Source organism: Ipomoea nil, unplaced genomic scaffold (genome assembly GCF_001879475.1).
Source record: "Ipomoea nil cultivar Tokyo-kokei standard unplaced genomic scaffold, Asagao_1.1 scaffold2926, whole genome shotgun sequence".
Taxonomy (NCBI): domain Eukaryota; kingdom Viridiplantae; phylum Streptophyta; class Magnoliopsida; order Solanales; family Convolvulaceae; genus Ipomoea; species Ipomoea nil.
The window spans coordinates 1,891,891-1,898,012 of NW_017619354.1; the positions used below are offsets into that span (position 1 = coordinate 1,891,891).

General features: G+C 38.0%; 1 long non-coding RNA gene across 1 annotated transcript; it reads left to right on the forward strand.

Annotated features, from left to right (window-relative positions):
* Positions 1–426: 426 nt before the first annotated feature.
* LOC109161956 lies at positions 427–1,286 on the forward strand. The gene is made up of 3 exons (XR_002050981.1): positions 427–467; positions 772–861; positions 957–1,286. It is a non-coding gene; the product is annotated as an uncharacterized LOC109161956 (long non-coding RNA).
* The last annotated feature ends 4,836 nt before the right edge of the window (positions 1,287–6,122 follow it).

Here is a 6,122-nt window from a genome sequence, read left to right on the forward strand (position 1 = left end):
ATTCGCCAGAACGTGGCCTGAACTCTAATGACCTGTTATAGCAGGTCATTAACTTGTTTTTGGGCTTCATTGTACATAAATGAATTGTTGATGGGTGTAATTGCACCTTTAAAAAGTTTAAGGACCTAATTAACTTTTAAGTTAAAGTTCGAGGACCTATTTGACCATTTTCTCTAAAAAAAATAATAATAAATAAAAATACAAAAGTGATTAAGCTTGACGGGCAAAGTTTGAAAAACTGGTCAAGATAAAGAGCAGAATTCTAGGGAAAATACATGGACATAAAGCAATAGAAACCCAGAGAAAAATGGGCATCCACTAAACAGTAACAAGCAAACAATGTGTGGATGATCCGAAACATCTCAGGATGCATGCGTTCATGGTTCTTGATTAATCTTCTTCTATTATAAATAGATCAGAATCCCCATCAGCTCTATCAACATCGGCAATTAGTTCAATAAATTTAGGTAAAGCACTTCCTCCCCTTAGCTTCAATAAATATATTGTTTTTTAGTTTTTTTTTTTATTATTATCAATTATTAATTATTGTTTTTTAGTTTTTATTATTATTATTAATTATTAATTATTGTTTTTTAATTATTAATTATTGTTTTGTGTTGTTAATTGTATTTTTAATTTTTTTTATTAATTATTATTTTATTTGCAAATATGAATAGTAAAAGTTACTCCGTACATATTACTGTTTGTATATGAATTTATTGAAGTTAGTTACTGTTGAATTCCTAATTTTAATTTTTTAAATGTTTGCAGTAATGGATTTTGCCAAGACGACAACGGACGGTTGGGTCGAATGCATAAAGGTGAAAGATGACGTGATCCTCAAGATAACAGAGGACAAACGTGAGTTGAAGCGCGAAATAGGAAACACTTTGAAAGTCTTTGTCAAATGTCAGTCTACCATCGATGACATCAAAAAGAGTTTTTTTTTTTTACAGATTCAATCCGATGGTTCTGCGAGTGACCCAGTGCCACCTTCTCGGAACATTGATGCTGCGTTCATAGATCAACTAACTAAAATGAACGAGGAATTTAATACCAGAAGTTAAATTTGAAAAGGCCTTACTCTTTGAAGTCAAAGGGTTGAACAAGGATGTGTTGATTCTCACCTCTCCCCTGAACGCGCTTATCGAAAACATTTCAGATTGTACACTTTGAAAGAATCTTGCTCCACCCTTGTCCAGCTCTGGGAAGCAGCCCTTAGGATGTCAGGCCCCTCCAATTAGGAGGCTTTACCTAAGAACTGCTTTCCGTTTTTGAAATCTGATGTTTACCTTGTTTACAAGTTTTATGAACTACTTTCTCTTTTTGAAAGAAATCTGATGTTTACCTATCAACTGACATTAATAATTAATTCCCCGTGATCAGGAGTGCTTGCCAGTCTCATAGCCTCTGCAAGTGAGTCATTACCTCCACAAGGCACATTTTCATCCCATAATCAAACAAGTTTTGAAAATTCCTCTATACTTTCACAGATCCATAACCTTTGCCTTGTCCGAGTAATAAAACAGTACGTCCTACAATAATACATGATAGTGGTCAAACAATATAGAACGGGACATATTCTAGTTAATATGATCACAAATTTCAATTGAAGCAGGCAAAGTACATGATTTTGTGGGTTGGGGTAATTTTTTAATGTTCCTTGAATGTGCGAGACTTTGGTTGTTAAGCCAGGGTGCCTGATTCAGTACAGTCTTAGATATTTTTATTTCTTAATTTCTCAATTTTCTAAGGTCGTTACCATTTTAATTATACATGATTTTGTGGGTTGGGGTAATTTTTTATTATTTGCACATCAACCCTGATTTGTAGTAAGAAGGTGCAGAACAACGTCACATGCATCTAATGTTGGCATTGGTTCAGGGGATTATGAAGAATTCGGTGAGCCAGCCACCTATAGATACTTCAGCTAAACAATGATGATGTCATATGCACTTTTTGCCTTTCATGAATGGCAGTGAGAAGCTTCCAAACAAAGGTCTTTTTGCCTTCTCTGATCATGTCATATACACTTTCATTCAAAACTTTCTTGATATTCAGCCTGAAACATATATTGCCTTTTTCATGAATGGCAGTGAGAAGCTTCCAAACCAAATTCCTTATCCTCTCTCTATAGCTCTAGTGCTATGTGGAGCTTTGTTTTTGGTTTTTGCTGGTGCCACGTTCTTTGAGCAAGTTTTGTAAATCACAAGAAGAAAAGGAACTTCTTTTGTCCAAGACAAGACATGCTTAAGGCAAAGACACTTAGAAATCGGGACACACACACACGAGAGAACGACTGTTGTTGTATCATACATGAAAAAGAAGTAACCATGTTAGAGGCAATTTAGGACATGTATACCTTCACACCCCCCAACTGTCTTTTCACACAGTTTATGTTTCTAATATCATTAATATGAGTTCCTTATTTTATTGAATGTTGGAAATGGGCTTATATTTGTTAGTTCATGTTCTGTTTGATGTTTTAGTTGATAACAAGGAAGCCAATTATTGTCTGTACTAAAGAACTAACAGCATATTTAGTTTATAAAATAGGTCAAAAATGGAATAACATTCTTAAGAATAATCCTATTCCATTGTTTGTTTTGATCCTATAACATACAATCCTATTTAGAATGTATGAAGCCCATTAAATCCAAAATCTTTAATGGAGTATCTTAATGATCTTTTTCTAAACTTTCGGTATACTGTGCATGGCTCTTGCTTTATATCATTGACAAGCCAAGCCGAACTTTTAACACAAAGTGACAAAACAATTCAGAAATTTTTTGAACAGTATTCTTTTTCGGATGACGAGGAAAACCTACAACCACCCAAGAGTGCACAATACACAGGGTAAACCCCACCTGAGAACTATATTCTTGAATTGAGTTCAAAGGGAGAAAAGGCTTTATTAACAAGAATAATTAGAATCCGAGCCGTCAAGGACAAAAATTACAATTTCCTCATCATGGAAAAAGTCTGGTTTTGGATATGTTACTAGATTACTACAATTTCCTCATCATGGAAAACCATCAACTCACCTGCAAGCACAAGAGTTTATCCACTCTGATGATTTCGCAGTGGACTACAGAACTAGTGGCTCACCATCAGCGTTCTATGCTGGTCGCGGCAGAAACAATAGAGATCCGGGGTCGAGCGGGCGGCAGTCTTCCGGTGCGCGTGGACGACAAGGTCGTGGCAGGGGCGACAAGGTCGTGGCAGGGGCAACAATGGCCGAGGGCACGGCGGCACACCCCGCTGCCAAATTTGCAGGTCACACGGCTATACGACCGTGTATTGTCTTAAGAGATATGCTGATCATCCACAGACTCACGCAGGTCACACCAATGTTGCGATTTCCAGTGATCCACAAGTAGCCGATGCATGGTACCCGGACACGGGCGCCTCGTCTCATGCGACCCCGGATGATCGGATGTTGCACCACTCCAAGGCTTACACCGGCGGAGACGTGCTCAAAGTCGGCAACGGCGCAGGTTTGGATGTTTCCCGTGTGGGTCATGCGGTTATCCCATCCCAGTTTAAAAATGTCAAATATTCTACATGTCCCAAATTTAACTTTACCGTTGCTATCCGTTTATCATTTTACTAACGAAAACAATGTGTATTTCGAGTTCATAAAAATTCGTTTCTTGTGAAGGATTGCAACACCCAAACGATTCTACTTAAAGGGTCAACTTCGGGCGGGTTGTACAAGCTGTTAGTCCCCGCAAACTCACTTTGCGTTCGTGTCCGCCCGAGCGTCGTCACAGGTGTGGCATCAACAGTTGGGTCACCCACATCATGAAGTCCTCTAGCGTGTCTTAAAGAATTGTCAAGTTCTGCCTAATAAAGCTAGTTTGGCAAGAATGTGCACCGCGTGCCAACTCGAAAAATCAGCATGTTTTCCATAAGGAAGAAACCGGGCATGGCCAGTGTGAAGGACATGCCGCTTCTACAAGATGGACCTCCGCCCGAAGGTTTCGCGACGGTCAGGTTCGCCCGCCGAATTCCCAACACTGGTCCCAGCGCCATGGCCATTTTCCTCACTGCTGTAGGCACCTTCTCTTGGGGCATGTACCAGGTCGGCCAAGGCAACAAGAAGCGTAGGTACGGCGTGTGTATGTAAAGATCAGATCTTTGATTTGATCTGGATCGCGTTTAATTTGGATAGTGAAGATATTTATTGATCATCATTTTTCAACTAGCGATTTTTTCAACATTGATCGATCTAGGCATCCGCCTAGGCGCTAGGAGGCGATTTCACCCCTAGGCTCCCGCCTAGGTGACTGGCCGCCTAGGCGCCTAATTCGGCCGAATTCGACCGAGTTAACTCATCCATTTCGATCGAGTTAACCCGATCGGCTCAACCTTGCTAATTTATTTCATGTGTGTGTGTGTGTGTGTGTGTGTGTGTGTGTGTGTGTGTGTGGAAGGGATCAGGATATATATATACATATATATATATAAGGGATCAGGTGAGGGTGGTGCTTCCCGTGCGGTTGTGCGAGTGTACTCACATTAAGCATTACATTAAGCATTACACTGGCGCACTTTAAGTATACAACAGACGTACATTAAACACACAAACAAAATACATTCAGAACACAAATTCACCCATCTTAAGCACAACCCTCACGCACTTTAAGCACAACCCTCACGCACTTTAAGCACAAAATTTACGCACCTTAAGCACAAAACTCACGCACCTTAAGTTTGAAGATCAAGCTAGCCACTTGAGTTTTAGAGGCTCTTTAGTGGAGTGTTACAATTGAAGAATTAGAGGACCATTCAGAGATATTGTACCCACACAACATTGATGATGTAACTTCTTGCAATTTAAAATGCCAAAAAACAAAACATAGTACTTTAACTATTTTAACTTAGGTTGTAAAATATATATTTAGAGTCGATACATGATGGTGTTTAATAGCGAAAGAAAAATTTGCTACAAGGGGCATGTTTTTTCCTTTTGTTACCATTGGTATCAACTAATGGTAATGTCGGGGTTCCAAATCTTCAAGTGTCCATCTTTACAATAAACCATAACATCAAAATTCATGCCTCCAGCATGCTTAACAAAGAGACAATCACCAATACAAAGACCTGTTTGCTTATAAAATGTCTCCCATCCATTGTTAAAAAAGATGTTGTCCCCCTCCACACTTATATCAACCTTCCAATGGTGACTTGATGACATCCTCAGAGTTGCGCTCTTGCCGAACTCTAAGCCCAGCTTCTTAATGAAGCTTGGTGGGACCAACTTCAAAATTGGAAAAAAATGAAAAAGTTACTAACAATTCAATAAGTTAATTGTTTAATTTGCATTTACAGTTTTTTTCATTGGCATGATAAAAACATAATGACACAAAGTAAAAAGCTAAACATTATAGATTATGCACAAATCAAAATTAGCCTAAAAGAAAAGATATTCGTTATAAAACACTAGTCGAGCAATAAAACTATCTCAATAAGAATAAATAATCACAATACAAATACAATGTAAAAGTAATTAACCCAATGTTCAAACTTTTCCAAATAATCACAATACAAATACAATGTAAAAGTAATTAACCCAATGTTCAAACTTTTCCTCTCCAAAATGCGGCCAAAACACCTTAAACCATTGCAAAATAATAATAATAATAATAAATTAAAAAAAAAAAATCAATCTAGCATACCAAACCAAAATCACCTACAACTCTCCCTCAAAAATAAATTTCTCACCACTCCAAGCTATGCTAACCTAGCACTACACAACAACAACTTACAGTCCTTTCTACTGTTACAACTTCAACGTCATCTATGACCACTACTAGAACTACAAACCCAAAACTCACATCATTCAGCACTACATCCTTCAACTTAAATGCTAATCGTATCATCATAGATCTACTATTTTAAAACCAAAATTGAGAGATCTACTACATCCATATTATAATTTAGTGAAATTTTGGTAAAATTTCTTTGATCCATCCTGATCACCACCAAATCTTCAACCCAAAATCGACATCAGTTCAACACCACATCCTCCAACTTCAACCATACTCACCACTCCAAGCTATGCTAACCAAGCACTACACAACAATCACTTACAGTCCTTTCTACTGTTACAACTTCAA